The sequence below is a fragment of the Macrobrachium rosenbergii genome, chromosome 21 (assembly GCF_040412425.1).
Source record: "Macrobrachium rosenbergii isolate ZJJX-2024 chromosome 21, ASM4041242v1, whole genome shotgun sequence".
In the NCBI taxonomy this organism is placed as follows: Eukaryota; Metazoa; Arthropoda; class Malacostraca; order Decapoda; family Palaemonidae; genus Macrobrachium; species Macrobrachium rosenbergii.
The window spans coordinates 59,364,640-59,391,772 of NC_089761.1; the positions used below are offsets into that span (position 1 = coordinate 59,364,640).

Genomic DNA, 27,133 nt, shown 5'->3' on the forward strand with positions numbered 1-27,133 from the left:
TGTCGTGAAAACGTACTTATGGTTTAACTCTTGCCACACAATGTTTATTCAGTATGTATTGTTTGACAGTCATTGTCGATTGATAGCTCAATATATATTTAAAACAACAGGTTGTCAGAAACAGGTTTGTATTGATAAGCATCTTGTAACATGGTAGGATTTTTTTATGAAAGTAATAAAGTTCGTTATGTATTCAATGTTTACTGTCAACTAATAGTCATTGTCATTTAATGATCTCATTTTGGTGCTCTATAATTAATCAAAAGTAATACAGGGTAATATCAATATTTCAATAACCATCAGAGGACAGTATTAAACTGAAAACTGTCCATGTCGTAAGTACACCATCCTAAATAATCAAATAATTTTACGAAGTTAACACTACCAAACACTGGTTGAGTTGAGAAAATGTTTGAGAATGCATCATCACTGATTAATGGTCAGTAATTGTGAAATTGCAGAGCTCTCCAGGATAAGATAAAGGCATACACAAACAAATGAGGTTAAGATATGTGTACCCTACCAATATCCCGATAACCATAAATTTGGTGAAATTTTGGTGTTGAGGAATAAATGGCTTATAACTGCCAAATTACTGCCGTAATTGTAAGGACGGTATTTTATTCAGCAATTTTCGTCCCTGTCTTTTGAGTCTGGAAAGGACATCAAGTGTCATGTGTTTAAACAAATCCCTATAAACCTATATCGTTATCATTTATCCATTATGATGATTTATATACAGTAGAGCTAGATGCCTTTGAGAATTATATGTTTTGTACAAAACGTAAGTAAGCATCTTTGGAATTGCTTACACTTAAGTCGGTTGAGTGACTTTCCTTTTTGACACTGTTTAGTCTTCACATAGCTCTTCGCCATGTTGTAGTTGTAATTGTGCACTTGCACAATGATGAGTGACTTGTAGGCCGAACTATCTGTGAGATGTCACGGCTTAACTGAATTATGGTGTCAGTGAAGAGCCTGGAATGGTTTGAACTTTAACTGCTTGATTTCATTTTAGAGATACAGAAAGTGAGGTGCTTTGCAATTACCAAGTTAACTGATCATAATATGAAAATAAGCTCATGCCCCCAGCCCATAAAGTTAACATAATATAGACCTTGACCAATTCAATGGTGGGATTGGGAAGGAGGAGGGTGCCGGGTAAGAAAATCAGGTGTTATTTTACTTTGAATACCGTTTCTCGAAATTGGAGTTCTTTGCTTTGTTCTTAAGCTTTTTTTATATCCTTAATACAGAAAGGAAATGTACTGTTAAGCGAGATAAGCGATGAACTGGCTAATAACATCGTTTGTTATTTTCACCAGGAATTGTTGGTACATGGTGATCATTCTAGCAGAATATTAGTAATGGCAAAGATGCAGTGGTAAATGTGTACCTTAACCATTATTACATTTTGAAAATGTATTCTTTCTGTGTTTTAATGTGCGCTCCATTTCTGAGTAGCTTTCGTGCGGGTAGGACGTGTCTGTGAAGTGCTCTGTGAAAAGTGCCTGACTTCCACAATGTTCAAAGTGAATATGAGGAAGAGGAAGGAAAAGAGATAATAAATACTGTAGAAATTAAATCAAGTAAAGGGAAGATCAAATTATCATACGAACATTATCTCATAATTATCGAAGCAGCACGTAAAGATGGAACACTAAATAAAATACTATAGAAGGATGAGCCAACCCAAGTTGAGAGGGAGTCAGCAACCTGCCGACATTGCTCTGGGGAAGTTGATGAGGAAGGAACTTGCTGTGAAATGTGTGACATATGGTTCGGGCATCGAGGTCAGATACACACCCATACTTCGTACTTCGTACTTCGTAGTGATATCATATTGTACATCTATAATAACTGCAAGAGGCCTGAACAAAGAACACACAAAAATCTCATTGAAGATGAACCTGAAGAAATAAAAGAAAATACAGAGATATTAACAAAGTTGATTCAGGATTCGGCTCAGAAAACTAGTGACGTAATGATCAACATAGATGAAATACAAAACAAAATTGATAATGTTGATAAAGATGTAAAGACCATGACAAACATGGACAAAGCTTATACTGAATCAATAAATACAAAAAAGGTGCTTCTGATCAAATCTACAAACGAAGAGAGCACAGCAGCTAATGAAAAGCGACAAATTATAAGTAAAATAACTGCGCCAGCTGAACAGGTTAAAACAACAAGAGACGGACACTTATTTGTAAGATTTCCACAGGAAAAACTTAGAAAGGCAAAATTGGAGATTCAGAATATCAACAATATATCAGTAAATGAGAAGGGTAAACTTAAACCACAAATAAAAGTAGTCTATGTGCCGAAAGATAAAGGTGACATTGTCGATAACATTGTAAAGAAAAATCCATGGATAAGTAGCCCATTTCTGAAAATGGCGACCTGAAAATTGTAAAGGGAATGATAGCCAAAAATGGCAAATATAAACACTGTATCATCAAATGCACACCACAAAATACGAAAGGCTATCTATGATAGAGGTGACCAACTGTGTACACTGTATAGCCGTTGCAAAGTATTCGCCTGTTACATGCCCTATCAATGCTGTAAATGTCAGGAGTCTGGTCACTGCACAGCAAATTGTAGAAATAACCAAGCCTGCTCTACATGTGGTGAAAATCACAAATTAAATGAATGTGCTAACAACATCTTCAAGTGTAAAAATTGTGTAAAGAAAAGTCATAGTGATACTAAACATAAAACATATGATGGCAATAAGTGCACAGTACATAAAGAATATGTGTCAAAGGTGAAGAATAATACGGATCATGGCTTTGACTGATAATCTAATATGTAATTTAATAAGAATAAAGCAAACTTTAAAAAAGGAACTAAAGACTCTCCCATCCTGCAGGAGGTACGATACCGACAAGAAAACACTGAAAGACAATTATAAAGTATAAGAGGCACCTTGTTTTGAAAACGTACAAGGGCCCAAAGTGATGTCTGCAAATGAGTACTTTTAGAGGTGGTATGGACCCCAACCCCTCTTTGGTACAGTTAATAGACTGCAGCGTGATAGTGAGGTTTTTGGTCTACCTAGCTGGGGAGCCCCTAACTTAACCTAACCTAGACCCCCACCCAACCTAACCAACGTTGCTGTATATGTATAAAAAGGCTGTGGCCTAACTAACCACACCTCACCTAACCTAAGCTAGGGCACCACATCCTTACCCATGTGCATGATATTCCATAAACTCACCTGAATCTGAAAAGAACCTAACAATGGGATTAACATCCTTGTATTTAACTCCATTTGTGCTTTCCCTCAACCAAAACCCTACTTTTCCACTGGTCCCCTGAATTGTAGGATATAAGGCTGAGGTATCCATTATATCTCTAACGTACTCATTTTCTAATGAGACGAATGTAAGAGATGTTTAAAGCAAAAATTAAAACACAGGATAATTATATTTTCAAGTACAAAATCTTGTAATGTTTTAAAGTAAAATGCATAACAGGATACCAATATGGGTTCCATTATATAGATGACAACAGTGGAAAAATAGGAAATGAGTTTAGTATTGAGATGTACAGTACAATTTTCTGATATGTCCTTACTTGAGTAACTTCTTATTTTGATTAAAGTGGGGGTTATTGAATGTTTTGAAGTGAAGTCATGCACTAGATAAGTAAGGAACTGGTTACCTGGGTTATCTTAGCTGGTAGGGGAATTCAGGGGGTCACAGTTCCCTCCTGGTTAGATAAAGGCATGACAACACAAATTAGGTAAGGCCAAGCAAGTTGGGTTAGGTTGCAACCTTATTATTTGTTTTGATTTAGCCTACAGTTTCGTAGCTTACTTAGTGGGTGGGTCCTGGAGGGCCAAGTCTCCCCCCCTCAATCCCTGCAAGGTCAGGGCCTAGCCTCCCAGGTTAGATGTGGCCAAGTGGTGTTAGGTCGAAACTATAATTTCTTTTGATTTAGTGCCTTAGGTTAGGTTAGGTGGGGGTTCAATGGCATTCTCAGTTTTAGTCAAACTAGTATGTTGTGGTTGCGAAGAGAGGGTTTGGGTTAAAGTTCATCATTGTCAGGTCTCAGTCAAACCCTCTCATTAAAGGTTATTCTCATTAGGAGTTACACCAATTGCTTTCCAAAACCTTACATCATTGCCCAGCGTCTCTCTTTCTCTCATTGTTTATCGTGTCAAACTTCTATTTTTCTCATTCATTACACATATGTATTCGCTGTAATGCCTTTATTAACAACAATTATTTTAATAATTGTCTCATACTTTTCAAAACACAGCTCTTCCCTATTTTTAAAATGGATTTCCTGCAGAATTTGGGAGCAATATTTACCTCATCGGATACGAAACATAAAACCTTGCAAAGAATGTAGAATATTTTTGAAACCAAATATGAGAGAGAGAGAGAGAGAGAGATTAAGCAACTATTGGTTAGAGAGATTTAAATGATATTCAGGAAGCTAAACTGAATAGTAAGATTACCCAAGATAACAAATTAGGTTTACCCACCAAACCGACCTCGCTTTGTCATACTGTATCAATAAGCACTTCAGAAAAATAGACTTAAAATGCCAAATTAACATATAATTTGTTAACGAATCTCGAGAAATTTTAAGTCCTGACTTTTTTTGCTTTTGTTTTGGCACTACAACAACAACAAAAAAAAAACAGTGCTAGGTGGAACTATATAAAAGAAATTGGTAATCTGCCTTATGGTTTGACTGAAAGCAGTATTAGAAAGAAACACTTAATATGCAGTATGTGTCTAAGATAGGGATGACTGTTGCAGTGCAAGTGTAGGGATTGCCACACAGTTATTGAGCCTTCTGCGTTGTATGATGCGGCGGATGCCATGGAAATTTCACTGCTTAACCGTCATGCAGCAGTTCAAAGTATGAATATGCTAGTGACCTATTTATTTTTTCCTGCAAGTAGTCATTGTTAAGGGGAGTGAATATATATATATATATATATATATATATATATATATATATATATATATATATATATATATATAATAATCTTCCCTTAACTGTTAGTGTGTGCCTCTGTACGCAAATAAAGCAACCAAAGTAAAGTATATAATACATACATACACACACATGCTGTATATATATATATGTGTGTGTGTGTGTGTGTGTGTAGAATCTACTGGTCACTTTTTACCAGATAGGCCTACATATGTAATTGCCACAGTGCCCTCTTAACTTCTCGAATTCTTCGCGCTTATTTGGATACGCTTGTCTCTACAAAGCTTTAAGATCCAACTGCAAGAAATATGAAGAAATTCATGATGTCCGGTAGCGGGAAACGAACCCGCTTTACCATAATCGTGACTTCATCGTGCTTATGGTAACGCGGGTTCGTTTGCCGCTATTGGACATCATAATTTCTTCATATTTCGTGCACTTGGATGTTAAGGCTTTATTAGTGGCAAGCGTATCCAAAAAAGTGCGAAGAATTGGAGAAGTTAAGAGGGCATTGTGGGTATTACAATTACAGGCACACGCGCGCAATACACGCACACACATATATATATATATTATATATATATATATATATATATATATATATATATATATATATATATATATATATATATATATACACACACATACATATGTGTGTGTGTGTGTGTGTGTGTGAGATTTTTTATAATATATATTTTCAAATAATGCAGATATTTTACCTTAGTTTGTAGGCTACACCTTAGTTTCATAAATTAAACGAATGTGTTGACATTACCCATGAATTTTGATAGTGTTCCTTGGAGTCTTGAAATGACGAACCTTGAGATGAGGGATGTGTGGGCGTGAGAAACGTGCAGTAGAGACCAGCAGTGTGGCCGGAATGACATGAAGAACCCTTACTGATATAACGGCGTCGTTGCTGTGACCATTGAGCTGTTTGGAAGTATCGTGCGAGTGCTACCAAGTGTGCGCCAGCAAACAGTTATGTGCTAACAGACAGAGGAGGGGAAAGCAGTGACGAAGCGTTTCCCTAACAGCAAGGGAGTACGCAAGAGCATAGTAGGCTACTAACTAATACGCTGAAGATTACCAAGCACACACCGTTACTTCCGTCAGCCTTTGCCTTCATAACAGGTATGTTTACATTCAACCCAAATCTCGAGTGAAAGATGTGTTTTGCTGGTGGTTTTGGCCTAACCTTAGTACTCGGTTAGGCTAATCTGGTGAAAGCAACGTTAGGAAGAACAGTGAAAACGTTTGCTTGTATGACTTGAATCAAGCGCTCGGTAGGCTAAATGTGAATCGTCTTAAATTTAATCAGGCTTACCAAAATTTATGATGTATCCCACAGTTCATTACTATTTCTTATAATTAACATTTACTGTCTTATGCAAAACACTGGCATAAACTACACCAAGTACTGCATAAACAATGGAATCGAGATCGAGAAGTATCTATTTGCCGGTGTTAAGTTACCAAAACTATCAAACGTTTATTAGATTTCCTTGCGAATTCTCAGCGGTGACCTAGTAAGTGAAAATAAAATAAAGTGTATTCATCGTTCAGGTAACGGGGAAGAAATTCTTAATAAAGCATGCCCTATATTTAAGCTGCAGGTTGTAACTGGCTGAAAAATGAATATGTGCAGTGCGTTTTGTAAAAGACGAAATCAACATCCGAAACTGGCGAAATTACACTTCAATGAAAATTTACCACGGTTTATAAATAAAGGCAGTTTGCACTTTTTATTGATTCATCTTAGTTTATGTATGTACAAGAAAAATGTATCTTTGAATTATTTATTGAGCACCTAATGGGAGTGAGGTTGTTGGTAGTACTAAATCAGCTGACTTAGCAAGCTTCATCCTGAAATTACGGAGTTAACCGTGGTCACCAATTTTCCCATTGCTACTGTCCCGTCCACATGCCGGGTCAAAAGAGGCCAGCTTCTGAATATAAATTTTACGGGCTGCTGTATGAGCAAGAGCCCGTGCTGGGATAAGACCAGCTTAATAATAAAAAAAAGAATATAAATCAGTCTCACTCGCACTCTTGTGTGCCCCTTTCCTTTACAGTTGTTCAAAATCAGTGGGGAACGTTAGGATGTCCTTGTAGTATATGAATGCAAAGTGTTTACATCCACAACGTGGATGCTGCACTCTCACATGATTACATCAATGCAAATAATCATTGATGCAGCATTATGGGAGAATATTACTTTGTGGAAGAATAAAATTTTGTGATAGAGCCTAAGTTAACAAGTAAATAAAAAAAATAACAATACGTCCCTCCTGTGCTGCAATTAATGAGTGAGCTAATATTGAATCCTACTATTAGTATACTACATTGTGGCATTTCATATTGCCAAGATGAGTTATAAAGTATCATACCTGGGTACATTCATTACTTTAGAGGTTTATTTAGATTATTTTTGCAATTTTTAGCTTATTTAAGCTTCACACTCACAGAACTGCAAACATGCATATATATAAAATATATATATATATATATATATATATATATATATATATATATATATATATATATATATATGTGTGTGTGTGTGTGTGTGTGTGTGTGTGTGTGTGTGTATTTTATTTTTCGAGTCCTGTTGGAAGAGTTAAATTGAATTTTGAATGTAATTTTACCTTAGGGGCCCACGCCTAGATCTCAGAACATAAGCAATAAATGTAATTAATAGTATGACTTACCTTGAAATTATCATCTATTCAAAGAAAATGGGAAGGTTGCCTTTCAAACCAGTCGGTTAGATTAAATTAATTTATTTACAGATTTACAACAATATCTTCCTGACAGCCACGATAAGCAGCGACAAGGAAGAATTTGCTTGTGTTGCCGTTGTAGCACAAATGTATGATCAAATGCACAAATGTGATAAGAAAAGGAGGAAATAGACGAATGATTGGCTTCTACAGTAAAGGAACAAAGGAAGTTATGGAAGTATCTTCAATGAGCTTTCAGGAGAACGGGCTATTGTCAAAAAATACCTGAGAATATCTCTGCCATTTGAATTGCTTCTGGAGAAGGTAACTCCTTTAATCGAGAAAGAGGACACTCAGCATTCCAGCAGGAGCCAGATTGGAAGCTACACTTTCATTCCTAATTTCAGGATTATCTTGCTCATCTGTTCCAGCTTCTGATTTTTTTTATTCCCGTTCTGCTTTTTTGCTCACGCTTGTACTGGCCATGTAGCGTGTGGATTTTCTTTTTTATATTTTCTTCTGTTATTTTGTCGTTAATCTGAATCATCTCTTCCCTTAGTTTCTTCATTGCGGTGTCACGTACATCTCTATTTTTATATGCTTTTAATTTAACATTCCATAAACATGGATAATGCTGATAAGACTCTATCAGACAACGAATTTCTTCTCGTTTTCATTCCATGGAGTTACGATAACAGCTGAGAAGAGAGCAGTCGTCGGCTGAATGAGTCGTGCTGCAGCCATCAAGCCAAGCTTGATGGGTTGGGTGGTGCTCCATTCATCCTGAAGGGCAGTCAAGTGGGCGGGGCTAACTAGAATATGGGAGGAGTTGGTGATGAGTTTTACGCATGCAGCGCGCTGTGAAGCCTAGTGTAGCCTAAACGAGCTTTAAGAGCGAAGCAACCTTGCACTGCAGAGTCGGGGCACGGAGTGGGACCAAGTCAGGTCATGGAGTCACCCCTTTGATTATAGCAGCAAGCACAGAACAGCGGTACATCTGAAAGAAACAAATAACAGCCAGCACAAAGGTCAAAGGGAAACAGGTCATATAGTTAAGACTAACTAAGGGTCAGGCTAGCAGACCATTCACTATTATGACTTGTCCTTGTGTCCTAACAGTTTTCTGTCCCCCAATATCGTACGATAGTGGGGTAGGACGCCTAAATCCTTTCCTCCCTGGTGGAGTCTCCTCCAGCCACCATGAAGTTTGACTTCCTAGTGAATGAAATGGAGAGACGAATTGCTATGAATATGTAAGAGCTCCCCCTTTTAAGAAGGCATTCACTCCTTTTGGCCATGAAGGCCTGAGCTAAGTAAGTTATTTGTCTCAACTAGTCAGTTAGCTTCCCTAAATGAGTCTTACTTTTGCAATGCAGCTAACTAAAATGACCTTCCGAAATGCTAGGAGGGGATACTAGTTTTACTAACTTACTACAGCAGAGTCTAACACTTTACAAAGGTATCTACAGATTTCTAATGGCTGCCTCTGACAATAGGGGAACTTTATTCCTAGGCAGAAGGGTACATGGAAAAATGTGTCTTCTTGAAGTGGTCTACTATCCTACTGCCCTGGCACTAACTTAAATGACACTGACCTAACTAAATGCAATTATTTACAGATTACACACTTCTTTACATTACAACGTATTCAGTATTCGGACATGAGCAACCTGAAGGGTTAATTGTGCTAAGCGCTTAGGTAGGTACCAGCTTGAGTATTGGACAGTTTTATCATGAGACGGCCTAGGGTGTTAGGTGTTAGTCTACTTGGGCAGAGATCACGCCAGCTATCTCCTCTGGGTAGGTGCCAGGATCACTCTGAGATGGAAATGGCACTGTGCCAATGGGACATGAGTGCCAAGGAGAGTTTGTGGCTCTTATGGATTAATTGGATCTCTTCCACCCCTTCTTCTTCCTCTTCGGGTTCCTCCAAGGTCTGGCTATGCCATTCCTAAGAGGTGACAAGGGCACCGACTCTGGGGAAAGGTCAGAGGTGCCGTCAGGAGCAGAATCAGAAGTTAAGTATACCTTAGTTTTACCAGACCACTGATTCAAGGTAACCCTATGAGCGGGGAGACCACCGCTGAGCTGTCGAAGGAGAAACAGCTTTTGCATCCCGGCTGGACAGGGCTGGTTGACCAGAAGGATTAGTCTGTATTTTCATCCTTGGCAGACGAAGGTGATTGTGAAGAAGAATCGTTGGGGGCCAGAGGCTCACAGTTGGCAATGATCAATTCCGTGAATTTGGGTGGATGTCCTGTAGGAGGGGCTGTGACATGATTGGGGTCCGGCACTGGCACTAACTCAGGGCCAGGCACCGAGGTTAAAGTTAGTGGAGGCTCAACATCTAAGATAGTTGGAACTTGGCACTGCTCAGGGCTCTCAAGTGGCACTGGCAGAGATTTGGAGTCAGGTGTGCCTGACAAGGGACCTGGGGGTGCAAAACCCGTCGGTGTACTTGAGGTAGTGTGAGACAGAGATTCCTGTCTCAGATGGAGGGCAAAGTCTTTTGGGATTGTTTTGTTTGTGGTGTCCGCTGAGGGAAGGTGGAGTGCCATGTTATGTTACAGGCCTTGCAGTGGTACTGGTTCTGGAGGTTTCTCTTCATGGTGAGGGAAGGAACTTTGGTGGCCATCCTTTTGTGAGGAGCGAGGACTGGCCCGGGAGTTGCATGGAGAGTGCCCCTTCTGTCAACCACTTTGGTGAGCGGAAGGTGGGGCTGACGGTGGCATGCCTGTCACAGTGGCTGTGATCCGGTAAGGTGATTTTTGGTGTTAAGGTCTCCCTAGTGGAGGTAGCTAGGCAACAGAGTGGCATCGGGGAAGGACATCCCCAGAGGAGATCTCATCCCAACAGAAACTCTACTCCGTGCCTGATTTCGCTCACCACGCTTGACTGTGGGAATGGTCTTAGTCTGCTCTTCTATCCAAGTCATCGTCCACCTGGTCTTTTTGTCTACAGTGGCACTGGCTGGCACTTAGGCCTGGTCAATCAGACAAATATCTGAGCCAGTGTCTACCTTTACTGGCAGGTTCACTGGTAGGCTAGAGCCATCCAGGGGTGCCACTGAGACTTAAGGGACCCCTCGGGGTGAGACAGATGCAAACTGCGGAGGTCGTGGCACTGATTAGATTTACATGCTAGGTAGAGAGGATATGTTTTTGGGGAACTAGGATATCTGGCAGTATAGTGTCCTGGAGTTCCACAGTCTCTGCAGGTGCCCCTTGAATGGGCTGATTTCCATATGATGACTGTCGATGGATCAGATTGAGTGGTTGTGGATGGAGAGGAGTCCATTTGAGGGTGTTGCTGGTTTACTCCTTTCTTAAAGCGGCCCTCAGATTTGGGATGACCAACTCTCTTGCAGAAGTTGCACGTGGGTGGCTTGGCAGGGAGTCCGTTCTTTGAGCAAGCTGATCTCAAGAGATGACCAGGTGGCACAATGCACCGGTGAGATGTGCAGTGAGACTGGTTAAAGGTCTCCCAGTTGTCGGCCATATGACAAACTTCCACGAGTGTTTTAGGTTGTTTGTTGTTGAGGTGCACAGTGAGTAGTCCAGGAACACACTGGAAGATATCCTCCAGCATGATTCGGTTGAACAGGTCCTGGAACTCTGTGCACGCCATAGTGTCGACTCATTGTTGTCCTGATTGAGTCTTATGATAGGCCCATTCAGTCCAGGCCCAGCCAACTTCCTTGGCAAGACCTCTAAGACATCCATCTCTCCTTGATCTCATATGAGTGATCAATCGTCGAATGTCTACCAGGTTCCCTCTCTTACCTTTATCCAGTGAGTGGAGGGTGGTTTTGGCTTTGCCATCCATGTGCTTGGCAAGCAGTGTGGCCCTCTCCGTCTCGGTAGTATAGTTCTCAAAAAGTGCTTCTACTTCCTCCAACCACGCCTCGGGCTCATCGTCCGTTCATTTAGGAATCAGAGCATTAATGCTAGATATTGGAGCATTAGGTGCAGCAGGTGTGGTGTTGGAGGCTTGTTGGTCAGCTAGAGCTTTGGCACTTTCTTTTTGAACCTTCTCCAGCTTGAGCTCCTTTTCCTTGAGAGCTAGCTCACTCTCCTTGAGAGCGAGGTCTCTTGCTGCCTTAGCTTCTTCATACTTCCTCAGATCTTCTCTCTCTGCTCTTCCCTGCTGGAGTGTCATCCAGCTGTTCTTTCACCCACTGGATGAGTTTCTGTCCCTTGTAACCTACATCCTTGCCCATGTTCATGAGGGCTTGGCACTGCTCTAACAACATGGTTCTAGTCTTTTAGGATGTCTAAGGGAAGTGGTCTGTGACCGTGGGGAAGTGTCCCATAACTTGGTGGCACTTTGTTGGAATGGCACCTTATCAATAAGGTGGCACTGTGGCTGAGTGTGCTGTGCAGAGGTCACACTGATGGAGTGATCCTGAAGGAACAATGATCCTTATGGGCTGACATGCTGATGAAGTGGAGTAATCCTGAAGGAGCAGTGATCCTTATGGGCAGATACGCTGTCATGGGCACTCTGTATCTCAGGTACAGGTACAGTGGCTTATGATGTGAGGACTGTGTCTTGGTGGCACTAGGGTGCTGGTGTGTTCCAGGAAACAACACTAAGAGGCAGTACAACCAAATTGCACTGAAGGAAATGGCACTCTGCCCGAGGCAGAGCATGAGCAATGAGTAAAAGGGAAAGTGAAAGGTAAGCGCTTCAGTAACCTAGTCACTGGCAGTGCCTCAGACTAATGGCACTGTGGAAGGGGAAACCCCTTGGTTTGCACTCGTGGGCGTCTAGTTCTAAGAATCAGTGGCTACTCCCTGACATGAGGAAAGGAAGTCTGCTTCCTGACATGAGGAAAGGAAGGTTTTGGGGTTGCACACGATGTGCGATTTGGTGCTTGCAATAAGGAAAACCCACTGGTGCATGACAGTTAATAACTGTGATTAAATGGTTGTATGTTCTTTCTTCAAAATGCACAAGAGCTCACTTCACTGACTGAAGTGCTTAATATGAAAATAAGTATTGAAGACAAGTACCATGAACAGAGGCGCTTACACAATTTTGCGCACTGTGTGAATGAGTAATAGGGAAGAATTGATTGGGGATCTAAAAGATCAAAGTTTTGGGTATTAATGGAAAAAAGGTTATTGCCCTTGGCTTTATGAATTAATGAGTTTATTCTCCAATACTCGCCTGTTATTATTACTATATATGCCCTTATCAACTTTCTTTGGTGAGGATGTAAGAATATTAGAGTTTCTCTCTCTCTCTCTCTCTCTCTCTCTCTCTCTCTCTCTCTATCTCTGTCTCTCTCTATGAGAGCATATTTGTATTGGAATGTACTCATTGTTTTATTTAATTTAATTCTTTCTAAAGATAATTTACTCTGAAAAATTATGCTACATTACTTTTTAAAATTTACTTTTGGAATTTATGTAATTTAATACCTAGCTCCTGTCATGACAAGTTATATGGTTTTCAATTTTCTATGAAAATATTTTCATTAGGTTTTATGTTAGGATGCGAAAAGAAATGGAATTTTGCTCAGCGAGCAAACAGTGAGAAGTGAAATGGGGTACACAGGAGAAAGGAACAGTGACATCACAGTCATACACAATACTTGATCAGTAATTTAAAATTTAGGGAAAAGATCACTAAAATTTTCTGACCAAATGATTCGTGCTGATATGCAGGCTCAAATTATTTAACCTAAAACAGCAATAATGCCTTTACTTTACTGGAGACATTAAAATAAAATCTGAACTGGATCTGGTAGTTGTTGGGGGGTCAGACACTGGACGCACATGCGCCGAATGTTATGCTAAGAGTTGTAACGTGGTATTTCTACAAACACGAAATTTTCGAACTTCACTTCACTGACAAAGGAATTGTACACTTCCTCTGCCGTAACTGGTTTTGAACAACACACTTAGCTAACTGTACATGGGTAACACATGCAATAAATCCCTGGCAAAGCACTTCCAAAATTCAGTGTACTGGTGTCACCAACAACGCTGCCATCTCTGCTTCTCAACAATGGTGATTTTGTGGGCATTTATTCTGCGCTGCAAAATTAAGAACTTTTGGTGCTCTCGCCTTTATTCGATGATAAAAAAATTAGCTACAAATCATTTTTTTAAAACACCTCTTCCCTATCTGTTCCTAACATATCCCTAATATTATAACAATTATAATAATAACAACCCTTACCTTGTTATCTTTAGCTTCGGTTCTGTCACCCTTTATCTTTTGCCTTGCGAAAAATGGAATCGAATTACTTTATGAATTATTCCTTGGTTCATCTCCCTTCCTAGACTAGTAACAGCGAAGCTAATTCTCAGTACTAGTGGACTAGGAATCTTGGCAAGGTTGCCACTGTTATGTTCTGAGTCTGGTTGGAAGAGTTAAATTGAATTTTGAATGTAATTTTACCTTAGGAGCCAACACCTAGACCTCAGAACAAAAGCAATAAATGTAATTAATAGTATGACTTACCTTGAAATTACATCTACAGTATTCAAAGAAAATGGGAAGGTCGCCTTTCAAACCAGTTGGTTAGATTAAATTAATTTTACAGATTTGCAACTAGAAATTAATATGGACAGGCTGGCAGTTCAGCAATCAAGGCACATGCAATGTGCCATACAAAAAGTGTAACTACAGTTAGCAAATAAATAAAAGTTTGACACGAGTCTTATAAACCACTTAAGACTGGCTGATAAAATTATTTTACAATAGCACAACAATAACGCTGAGGGGCCTAACACATGGCCCTTGTAGACTGTCGATTGCAGAAGTGTCTTGCATGTGGCAAGATGAAAATGAGTCTTCTAAGGCAATTGTTTCACAAGGGCAAGGGCAGAATGCGAAGAGCCAGATAACAGGATTCTGGAAAAGAATTCCAGGTCAGCATTCATTTACACAAAGACTTCTTTCACATGAAATTGATTATTCATGATGGAGGGAATTATTAATTAATCTAATTAACACATGGTAACACTATGATGGGAACACTCTAATTATTATCACAGAACAAACTTAATTTAGGCTTGGCCCAAGTCATGAGGGGAAAATGTGCGTAATAGGATGTGGGAAACAAAGGGACTGTTTGGGAGAATCAAAAGTTGGAAATAATGAAAATTGAGAGAAATTCAGGATAAGATGGATTCAGGCCGCAGAAGTCCCAACACGTGGCCAATGGGAGGAGGACAGACAAGCACCAGGCTTAGAGCTGTTAAGAGTGAAGCGACCTCACACTTCAGAGTCGGGGCACGGAGTGGGACTGAGTCAGGTCACAGAGTCGCCCCTTGATTCTAGCAGTAAGCACAGGACAGCGGTACATCTGAACGAAGCAAATAACAGCCAGCACAAAGGTCAAAGGGAAATAGGTCTTACAGTTAAGACTAACTAAGGGGCAGCCTAGTGGCCTATTTACTATCATGACATGTCCTTGTGCCCTTACAGCTTTCTGTCCCCTAATATTGTTCGATAGTGGGGTAGGATGCCTACACTCTGTCCCCCTTAGTGGGGGTCTCCTCCAGCCGCCATGAAATCTAACTTCCTAGCGAATGGGCTGGAGAGATAAATTTCTGCAAATATGTAATATATATATATGTAATTATATATATATATATATATATATATATATATATATATATATATATATATATATATATATATATATATAATATACTCATATATGTGTATATATACAATATATATATATATATATATATATATATATATATATATATATATATATATATATATATATACACACACACAGTAGAACCCTGGTCCTCAACTGTACTAGAACTAGAACCCCGGTCCTCAACTGTACTAGAACTCGACATAATCGGATTTCAACACGAAATTTTGAGTAAATTTTGCGTCGGAGCTCAAACAACAAACCGGAATCCGACCCGATGAATCATATGATGTTTGTAGAAAAAAGAGTTTCGGGCGGCTGCTGCTAGTTGGCATTGTTGGTGGCATTCTTTCCATGCTTATTTAAAAGCATTTAAAGCCCACACATGCTGCTGCTGCTGTTGAAAAACAAGCCATATTATCACATTAAATTAATAATACAGTATTTATAAGCCGAATTATTGTTACAGTATTTATAAAGCGAATTACTGTATGTCTGTTATCATAGGGGCCAAGAAAAAATTTCCTAAATTATGTCGGAACTCGGCAGCTTGTGGCAGATATAAACAAACCACAGCGCCGCCCTGGTGGTGTATCACGGTACTAATTACATAAACATTGAGTATTTATGGTACATTTCATACAGAGTCTACTGGAATAGTGTACAAAATCACTGTAAAACATCTTTCAGTAAATGAAATGTACCATAAATACTCAATGTTTATGTAATTAGTACCGCGATACACCACCAGGGTCGCGCTGTGGTTTGTTTATATCTGCCACAAGCTGCCGAGTTCTGACGTAATTTAGGAAATTTTTCTTAATTTTATGATAACAGACATACAGTAATTCGGCTTATAAATACTGTATTATTAATTTAATGTGATAATCTGGCTTGTTTTTCAATGTTATCATTATTAACAACAGTTTTCATGTGTACCCATTGCATTACATTCTGGTAGTGCCTATAGGCTACCTAGCCTAGCCTATGGCGCTCGGTCTATCATCATTAATACGGCTGCATTGGTCATAGGCCAATTTTTTTTATACAGTATGCATTTAAAAATGTAAAAAGTGCTTCTGAAATGGTAAGTTATTCAACTCTGAACTTATTTAATTGTAATTTGTGTAAAGTTTTGTATAAAAAGGCAAGGTTGGTGTAATGACTGGTGGTCAGGAATGGATTAATCCATTTTCAGTTTTTTCTTATGGGAGAAATTAACTCAGAATTCGACAAAATCGAATCTCGACACTTCTTCTGGAACGAATTAGTGTAGAGGACCGAGGTTCTACTGTATATATATGTGTATATATATATATATATATATATATATATATATATATATATATATATATATATATATATATATATATATATATATATATATACATATATATATATATATATATATATATATATATATATATATATATATATATATATATATATATATATATATATATATATATATACAGTATATATGCATGCTTGCAGTTGTGTAAGTGTGAAGCTTAGAGTACAGCTAAAAATAGCAAAAAATAATCTTACATAAATCTCTAAAGTTTAATGAATGTACCCAGGTTTAATACCTTTTTACTTATCTGGGCAATATGAAATGTATACTGATAGTAGGATTCAACATTAGCACACTCATTAATTGCCGCATAGGATATTATTTTCTTTTATTTACTTGGAACTTAAAGCTCCTTCACAAAATTTTATTCTTCCACAAAATGTTCTCCCATAATGCTGCATCAATGAGTATTTGCATTGATGTAATCATGTGAGAGTGCAGCATCCACGTTGTGGATGTAAACACTGCATTCATATATTACAAGGAGATCCTAAAGTTCCCCACTGAATTTGAACAACTGTAAAGGAAAGGGGCACACAAGAGTGCAAGTGAGACTGAATTATATTCAGAAGCTGGCCTCTTTTGACTTGGTATGTGGACGGAACAGTATCAATGGGAAAATTGGTGACCAAGGTTAACTTTGTGATATAAGGAGTGAAGCTTGCTAAGTTTCATAGTGACTACTCCATCAGAATTATTTTAGATGATTATATGTTATGTGTATTATAGATGATATCAACATTTTAAATATAATTTTAAAGATAACTTTAATTATAACAAAATATGCAGTGGTTCTGCATCCTTACTTGGTTAATGCCTTTCTGGATAAGGCATCTGGTTGCTGTTTACAGGAAATGACTTTTTTGCAGATCAAGTTTTTGTTAAGATTGGAGCAAGCATGCTAATGAAGACCCAGTCCTCTTATCAGTAGAGTTAGAGCTTGAATGCTTTTTCCTTGCATTCAAGGGCAAAGTACAAGCCATTATTGGAGGCTTGAGGGTGTCGATGAGTAGGAATACAAAGCAGCAAGAGATGGGACTCCTTGGCAACTACTTCTTTGTGTCCCTGTAAAGTCTGCATGCACTGGTACTTTCATCTGACCACCCTGCAAAGTCTTAAGAGCTCCTCTTCAGGTTGGAGATCATCTTTTGGGGAGGGGGACTAGGGAAGAACTCACCTGGAGCACAGAGCATCTTCCAAAATGTCCTTTTGGTGGGAGAGGCATTGATTTCTTCCTTTGGAACTGTGTGAAGACATAAGAGAACCCATGGGAGTTGTAACTTCCAGTTCAGGCTGCTGCATCTGGCAATAAGGGCACCCTTGTAAGGAGTAGTGGGTTGTTACTGCCATCCCATTGGCAGCAAGGTTGTAGGTGATGGATTCTTTGCCCAATTAATTTGGCCAGTGATCCATATCACGGAGATGAAGGCTGGTCCTTGATCAGAAGTTATATTGTCAGGTATACTGAAGTCGCTGACCAGCCATTGAGGAGTGCCTCATTGTAGTTGTGTGATGTTGCACTGAAATTGGTATTGCTTCTGGTCATCATGTGGAGGGGTCTGTAGCTGTAAAGATGCATTGGGAGCCATTGGATGTGGAAATGACTGCAGCAACATTGTAGTTGTGGAAATTTACGATGCCAGATTCCATGGCGCAGGCCAGTTTGTTTGGGGTTTGGCCCACATTTTCACATCCCTTTTGGCTCTAAGCCGAATAAATTTTCGTTACCAATTTTGCTGTTGTCCACCCAAAGTGGTGGGAGAACACATGCTTGAAGTTAAATATGTTCCTCTGAGGGGTAAGGGTAGTTGGTGCTTGTGTCACGTGTTGCCACAGGGGATGTCATCCCACCATAGATGGAGGCGCAGTTGGGTTTGTTTTCAAGATCTTGGAGTAAGGCATTGGTGAGTTCGTCATGTTTTATCCCTAGCTGTACTCTGTTGATTTTCATTCAGGGTAGTACATCTGCCACTAGGTATTTTCCTGCTGGGGATATGTTAGATGGTTCACCCAAATTTAGCTTTGGCCAAGAGCTGGCATTGTTGGTGGTCAGAATATATCTTGGTTTTCATCAAGGGCTTGGATGAATGGTTGGTAGTCTGTTAGGATGTAAAAGGTGTGCACTTGAGTAGGTGCCTGAAGTGCTGGGTGCTTAGGTATACAGCAAGAAATTCCCTGTTGAAGATTTTGTTCTTCCTCTTGGCTGGGTCTGTTCTCTACTGAAGGAGCCGAGGGGTTGGAATTTCCATCGACTGTTAGTTCTATTATGGCACCTATGATGGGACTGTTGGGGGTCGTGGTTAGTGTGAGTTTGGTCTGTGGATTAGACAATGCAAGAGTGGCGATTGTTGCCAGGCATCCTTTGTGGCTTTGAGGGTATCTTATTACGCATGCCTCTGGGTTAGAATCTTGGTTTCCACTGGGAGCATCATGGAGGCCCATGATTTGTGCAATGTTTGACAGGAAGCAGGTACCCTTGGTGAGGAGACTAAGGTACATTATTAAAGTACTCCCCTATGGAAACCCTTTGCAATATAAGGGGTAACCCTTAGTTTCGATCCCTCCCTATCCTAGCAGTAGTAGTACACCACTCCTGCAAATTCCTGAAGGCATTTTATAGTAGCTGGAGTGTGATATTTTCTGAAACTGATACCTTGGAGAGTAGGGGACAAATGCTGTTTGCTGAAGCCTTGATGACTCAGGACAGACTACCAAACTGTTTTTACAATATAGGGAAAGAATTGTTATGGTGTACTTTTGCTGATCTGGGTTCCTAGAGAAGATGAGGATATCGTAAATGCAGCACACTCGTAAGGAGACGTCACCAAGAACTATGTCCATCAGTCTCTGGAATGTGGCCCCTAAGTTACAGAGGTTGTAGGTCCTGAAGGGTGTGACAATTGCTGTTTTTGGGATCTCATCTTGGTGGACTTGGACTTGGAAGTAGCTCTTCATCAGGTTGAACTTGGAGAAGAATCTGCCCCCATGGAAGGTAAAGGTGATGTCTGCATGTTAGAGTGGGTACTGGTGAGGCTTCATTTGTTGGATGAGTTGCTTGTAGTCTCCTCAGGGCATAGGATCTTTCTGTTTTCTTCACCTTATGGAGTGAGGAAGTCCAAGGAATGGAAGCCTTCTGGTAAAGACCCATGCAGTCCATTTCTTTAAACCTTTCTTTGCCAATAAGCATTTCTGGGGGGTAGAGAGCAGAATTTTGAGTAGATGGGCGCCTTGTTGTTTTTCTGTGGTGGTATATTCCATGCTTTGCTGGGTACTCAAGAATCTGCTTGCATTTTGACCTGAAGATATCTTGAAACCCTTGCAAGGGGTTGTGGAGGCAAATGGGACCCACCAGAGAGATGAATGGCTGTTTAGGGTCGATGGTGAGCAGTACTGCATGGAAGGAGGCTAGGTTTAAAAGGTGGCAATGAGCGACATCCACCAGCTGACTGGAATGTCCAAGAAATTCAATGCTGAGCAAAGGCACATGGATGTGATGTCAGTGACAACAAGTTGCCACTGGTATTTCTTCCACAATATGTGAAGGATGCGGGTTTGGCAGCATTTGATATTATGTGGCTGCTGTGTGCAGTCATTATCTGGAGGCTGCTGTCAGGGTGTTTTGTCTGTTTTCTGTTGATGCTGGCAGGATAGACTCAAAGGCACCCATGTCTACCTGAAACTTCCTGCTGGAGGTGCAATCAGCAATGTAGAACTTGTTGGGTGGGCATCTTTTGGAGTTGTGGCAACCACCATTACTCTCTTGGGTGGCCACCTTACTTTTTTTTTTCCTCCACTTGGATCTGGGGGTGCAGTTCTTGATGGATTTTCTTAACTTGTAAAGGTATACATAGACGATTGCCAGGTAGGAGGCCATTTCTGTCATGGTTTGTAAGGGGCTTTTGCACAGCACTAGCTTGGTTTTCATTGCCTTCATTTTGGTCCTTGCCATCCATGGCTTTTTTTTGAAAAGCCTTCAGTAGTCCAGCCATCAATATGCCCTCTCCATTGAGCAGGGCAGCGGTGGAGCCAGATTTCTCTTGCAAGTGCAACTTTCTTTGGTTTGTCACAAACAGAATACTCCTAAGTCTTTTTTGGCTTGCTGGAAGGCATGTTGAAATACATGCAAAAGCTCCTTTTGATTTAGGTACTGTTGCATAATGTGTGGGAAGAAGGCCCTCTTGTGGTACTGACCCTTTGGTTTTATAATGGTGTGATTAAAACACTGATTGAAAGATAAAACTATAAACTTTATTTGCAAACCAAACCACGATTTTAACTTTGCCAGCCATAACTCAAAGATGTGGGTAGACAAGGTCATCATTTTCATTTTCTGAGAATGGCTTGACATTTTGAGCTAGCACTAAAATATATTCCTTCAAACTGTAACATGTCCTTTTCTGAGGTGATGGTGGGAGGGTTTAGGAGCTCCTTCTGTCTTCTTTCTGCCTGCTGTCTCTGTTCTGCTGCTTTTTTTTCTCTTTAACCAGTGTGTATAGTTGTTCCAATTTTCAGTGATTCTGTTATACTGTACTCTAGTGTTCCCAAGTAAATATTATCTAATTCTGGTCAACTCAGGCAGTCTGGAAGTATCTTGAATAAATAGTTTTATATACGTAACTTAAAAATAATTACATAGCTAATGTTTCTACTTTACGCGGCAGCTCAAAATTTAAAATTCGCAGTAGTGCTTGTTTGTTTAAGGTGTAGTTATACTGCCCTACCCACTTTCGGGGAAGGATAGGTACAACACAGCTAAAGAGCTAAGTTTGTTCTGCCGGTTGATGACTGAACTTGGTCATAAGCAGCTCTGAATTCATTCTTTTTTGCCGGATGGTTACCGTTATCCTTCGTTTGGTGAAGTACTTTGTTCTTAGCGCAATCCTGTTAGTCAGCTTAGCTAATTCAGACTTCTCTTTTATGACTTTACAATTTTGACTTATTAATCATGTCAGATGCTAACCTTTCTAGTATAAGGTATTGTAGTAAGGCTGTAAGAATAGGCTGACTTCAGCAATAATCATACTATTTGTAGTTCGTGGAGGGAACAAGTTTGCTCTCCCAAACTTTGCTGTGACGAGTGTAAAGACTGGGATAAGGGGAAGTAGAAGACTCTTTATGCATACTTAGACAAATTACAGCGTGGCAGAATTAGGAAAACGACTGCTAGGGCTGAAGCAAAGGCTTCTGCTAGTCAGGCTTTGTCTCCGGGGTTGATGTGACTCCTTTACCTATTCCTTTAACACCTGGAACCACTTTTTCCCTATCTCAAGTCCTCTGACTTTCCCTGCAACTCTGATCCCTGGTTCTCATTCCTCTGATCCCAAAGCCATTGCCAGCCTAGAAGCATGTGTGGACAAGAGATTTGATTTATTAGTGAACATGGTTTCCCAAATTGGGAATCCAGTGCGTGTCCTCATGGACAAATTCAACAGTGTAAGTACAGTGTCAGGCAATGTGGAGGGGATGGCTATTCGTCCCACCAATGCTCCTAGACCAAGGTCACTGGTAAACTCCCCTTGCTCACCTGGGAGGAACAAACTGGCAGTCCAGGGGAGGTCGGTGGGGTTTGTCCACAAGTAGTCGTTGCTTCGTCCGAGCCTGTTGTCCGCTTGTCCCAGGTCTCAGAGGATCGCCGTTGAAAAGGCATTCGAATGGACATACATGCATTATCTTCTAGTACTCGGACTCTGGCGCTCATAAGTGCGGTTGGCGATTCGCCAGTGTTTCAAGACCGTTGAAAAGGTCTGGCGCCCTGATGGACGAGGACGTTCCCCCGTCTCATAAGCGAGCATTGGATAGGGCTCATAGTCTTCAGCCCTCCTGTAGTTTTGGGGAGTCTCCTCAAGCTTCTCACTCCCTTTCAATGGACATCAAGAGCCACAAAGTATGTAAAGAAATGCCCATTAGTCCAACGTATGGTTATCATGTGTCCAAATGTCCAGAATCAGAGTGTAATGCCCGATTGTGAGAAATCAGTGTCCGAGCGGCAGTCATTGGAACGTCCATTGTCCGCACATCCAGCAAGTGGACATCCAGTGTCCATGTGTTCCGAGAGTGATTGTGTTTTGTCAGATCATTCTGCGCATGGACATCAAGTGTCCATGTGTCCATCTTATGGACGCCCAGCTTCCGAGCGTCCTCCCTTTAAAAGTATAGTGTCCGAATTCCAGACTTCAGATCTGTCTGCTGGATCAGTGAGTGGACATCCAGGGACCAAGCGTCCAGTGTTAGCGGGCGCCAGTGTTGATGTTCATCTGCCTTCCAGCATCTGTCCGGTGCCACAGGTGGGACTTGCTGTTTCTGGTGCAACTTGTGCTGATCCCCTTGGGGTTCAGGATCCTTCCCTAGTTCCTATTCATCGATGTTTAGATAACATCTTAAACTTGCTGCAGAACCCATCTACAACCACTCAAGCACCTTCGGATTCTCCGATGTCCCCAATTTCTTCTGAAGAGGAACCTGTAGAGGACAACATTCCTACATCGGACTACGCAGCCCTGTTGCGGTTCTTCCAGGTTTGCTACCCGGACTACTTTTCTCCAGCTGCCCCTTCTTCTCCAGGTTCGGCGTTTATGATGGGACAACCGTTAGGAGCAGCTAAATTGCCACGTATGGTCCTGTCCTCCTCATCCAGGAAAGCTTTCGCACATATCAACATATGGTTATCAGAGAAGAGAGATGTTGGTAAAGCTGTGTTCTGTGCGCCTCCTTCTTGTCTGATACGGTAGAAGTATTTGTCCTATTCTACTGGGGAAGTTCCATCCTTGGGAGTTTCTGCCTCCTCTCAAGGGGACTTCTCCAGTCTCAATGATGCTACTCGTTGGTCAGCCTTCTTGTCTGCCAGGATTTTGTTTACCTCATCGGAAGTAGACCATTTGCTGAAAGATATTTTTAAGGTTTTCGAGGTTCTGAGTTTCTTCGATTGGACCGTTGGTGCTCTCTTTGCTTCAGACTGGCTGGGGTTCTGGCCTCTGCAGATCATGCAGTGAGGGATGGCACCCATGAACTAGCCGCCATTTTCACTGCTGGTGTACTGAAGAAATGAGACTTATGGTGATCGTTCACCTTTGAGGGAGTCGCTCCTTCTCAATGTTCTTCCCTTCTGTTCACTCCCTTGGACAGCAACGGCTTATTTCCTCAAGAAACTTTAGAATGGGTGGCAGGAGAATTGCAGAAGAAATCCACCCAAGATTTACTAGCTCAGTCTACCAAGAGGACTAGGATCTTGACACGTCCTTCTTCCACTGCAGTTCCTCCAACCAGGAGTACTTCTCCTTTCCCTCAGTAACCCTTTCGAGGGAGCAGTGGTCACGTCCAGTCCCGTCCGAGAACTAATTTGCATCCAGGGCTACTCAACAAACAACCCTCTAACAAAACCACCTCTCGCAAGTGAGCTACCTGTCCTCCATGCTCCTGTGGGAGCAAGACTACTTCTTTTTTGGAACAGATGGAAATCAAGGAAAGTAGATCCTTGGGTGCTTCAAGTCTTGAAAGAGGTCTACTCGATCCCCTTCAGCGAGAAACCTCCCTTAGTAACCTCTCCCATCATATTGACAGCCTACTCTGTAGGCTCAGAGAGGTTTTCAGCCTTGTCTTGAGAAGTTTCGGCTCTGCTCGAGAAACAGGCAGTGGAGAAAGTTGAGGACACAAGCACAGAGGGATTCTACACCCACCTCTTTGTAGTCCCCAAGTCATCAGGGGAATGGAGACCTGTCTTGGACGTCAGTACTCTGAACCTCTTTGTCCAAACTACGAAGTTCAAGATGGAAACAAATCAAACGGTCCTGTCAGCCATCCATTAAGGAGATTGGATGGTGACAATAGATATGGAGGATGCTTATTTCCTCATTCCAGTTCACCAGGATTCCAGGAAGTATCTGAGATTCGTGTTCCAGGACAGGGTCTTCCAGTTTTGGGCTTTGTGCTTCGGCCTCTCCACGGCACCTCAAGTTTTCACCCGGGTTCTCGTTCCTTTAGCGAAGTGGCTACACCTTACAGGAATCAATGTGTCCTTATACCTGGATGATTGGCTCCTATGCTCCTCATCAGAAGCCCAATGCACGGAGGACCTTGAGAAGACCCTTCAACTTGTACAAGACCTAGGATTGCTGATAAACTTCAAGAAATCACAATTAATCCCCACACAGTCGATTCTTTATTTGGAGATAGTGATAAATTCTCTGAATTTTCGGGCTTTTCCATCCCAACAAAGGATTCGCAACTGTATTTCAAAAGCTCAAGAATTCATGTCCCTTCCGTCCTGCTCGGCCAACACTTGGATGAGTCATGTGGGAACTCTGTCGTCAGTCGAGAAGTTTGTACCTCTGGGCAGACTACACATCAGACCCCTTCAGTTCTATCTCAAAGCCAACTGGCGGAGAAAGACATTTTCAGATTTGTTCATCGTCAAAATTATCCCTGAAATCAAGGAGGACCTTCGGTGGTGGCTGGAGGACAGATTTGAGAGAGCGATGTAACTGTCTCCAACAAACCCCAACCTAATATTTTACTCTGACGTGTCAGATCTGCATTGGGGAGCCCCTCTCAACAGCTTGGAAGTATCAGGTTTATGGTCCCCAGCCGAAAGAGATTTGCACATAAATGTGAAAGAATTGAGGGCGATACACCTGGCCCTTCAGTTTTTTGTGACAGAGACCTTCGGGAAAATTGCGGTACATTCAGACAGCACAACCACACTGGCCTATATAAAGAAACAAGGGGGAACCCACTCTTTTTCACCATGCGAAGCAGCCATAGTCTTTCTTCTATGGGCACAAAACAACAGTACCATCGTTCTGACCCTCTTCTTCTAGGGCAAAATGAATGTTCTCGCTGACGAACTAAGTCACGGCAAACAGGTTCTACTGATGGCGTGGACACTCAAACCACAGGTGTGCACCAACCTGTGGAAACGGTAGACCTGTTTGCAACATCAAGAAACCACCGTCTCCCTCTGTAGTGTTTCCCGACTCCAGATCCACAAGCGTGGTTGACGGATGCCATGTTGCAAGATTGGTCGGGTCTCAACCTCTTCGCCCTTCCTCCCTTCAACATGGTAAGAGAAGTGTTGAGGAAGTTCAACACCCACAGCAATGTATCAAGGACCTTAATGGTTCCCTTTTGGCTGCACAAGGAGTGGTTCCTGGACCTTCTAAGCCTACAAGTACACTATCCAAGGCTTCTACCTCAGAAGAAAAATCTTCTCAGACAGCCCCATTTTCTTCATTTTCTGAGGTTTACCCGCTTTCGCTCTGACAGGCTTCAAACTGTCAGGAAACTTGTCAGAGCAAAAGGGTTTTCAAGGAAGGCTGCAGAAGCTATTGCAGGCTGTAGGCGACGATCTCCTGCTGCAGTTTACCAATCGAAGTGGACAGTCTTTCGGAGCTGGTGTCGAGACAGAAATATATCCTCTACTCAAACGACTGTAGCTCAGATCACAGATTTTTGCTGTTCCTCAGACCCTCGAAAGGTCTAGCTATGTCAGCGATTAAGTGATATAGATCTTTGCTGAATTCTGTCTTCAAGCATGTAGGAATAAACCTTGCATTAAACCAGGACTTGAGTGATTTAATAAAGTCCCTGAATACTACTAAGGAAGATAGAGGCCCGGCTCTGGCATGGAATTTGGATGGCCTCAAATGGCTTTTGGGCCCTCCCTTTGAGCCTCTAGAATCCTCCTCTCTTAAAGATCTGACAAGAAAGACGCTTTTTCTTATGGCCTTAGCTACGGCGAAGAGGGTTAGTGAGCTACATGCCTTTGATAAGAGAGTAGGCTACTTGCTAGGTGACACTGTTTGTTCCTTGACCTTAGGTTTTATGGTGAAGAATGAAAACCCTTCTAGTCCCTGGCCACACTCCTGTACAGTCAGAGCCTGGCTAACATTCCAGTTCGTTTCTCTTCGAGAGTATTTACGAAGAACCAAAGAATTTAGAGGCCCTTCTCCGAATCTGTGGTGTTCAGTTAAAAATCCTAGTTGGCCGTTATCCAAGAATACCTTAACATTCTTTTTAAGAACTGTGGTTTCTGAATCACACAAACTCCAAGATCCAGGAGGATGTTTTTCCTTTATACAAGGTCAAAGCACATGAAATTAGAGCAGTAGCAATGTCCGTGGCCTTCAAGCGCAAGCTATTGCTGTCTTCTCTCCTGCAATCCATGTATTGGAGGCAAATCAATTTTTGCAATGTTCTACCTGCGTGATGTGGAAACAATTTACGAAAGTTGCAGTACTCTAGGCCAGTTTTTCACAGCTGGCGTGGTGTTGGGTGAAGAGGGATAGGAGGAATTTATTATTTTTCCTCTATCCACTCTCTTTGAATGAGGATTGGTGTTTTCTTGGGAAGCCTGATTGGTACTGTGTTGTGAGTACCATCAGTTGGTTTGATTTTTAACAAGTTTGTGGTGTAGGTTTTAAAATTTTGGTCATATTTTGTACTGCGCCCAGGGCAAGGGCACACACGCATTTC

The 27,133-nt window shown here is 41.2% G+C and overlaps 1 protein-coding gene across 1 annotated transcript in view; it reads left to right on the forward strand.

Annotated features, from left to right (window-relative positions):
- Positions 1–5,755: 5,755 nt before the first annotated feature.
- Positions 5,756–27,133, forward strand: part of LOC136850233 (beta-mannosidase-like) — a 130,610-nt gene continuing 109,232 nt past the window's right edge. Inside the window, 1 exon segment of the mRNA XM_067123879.1 lies at positions 5,756–6,096. The gene's annotated coding sequence lies outside the window, so the exon portion shown is untranslated.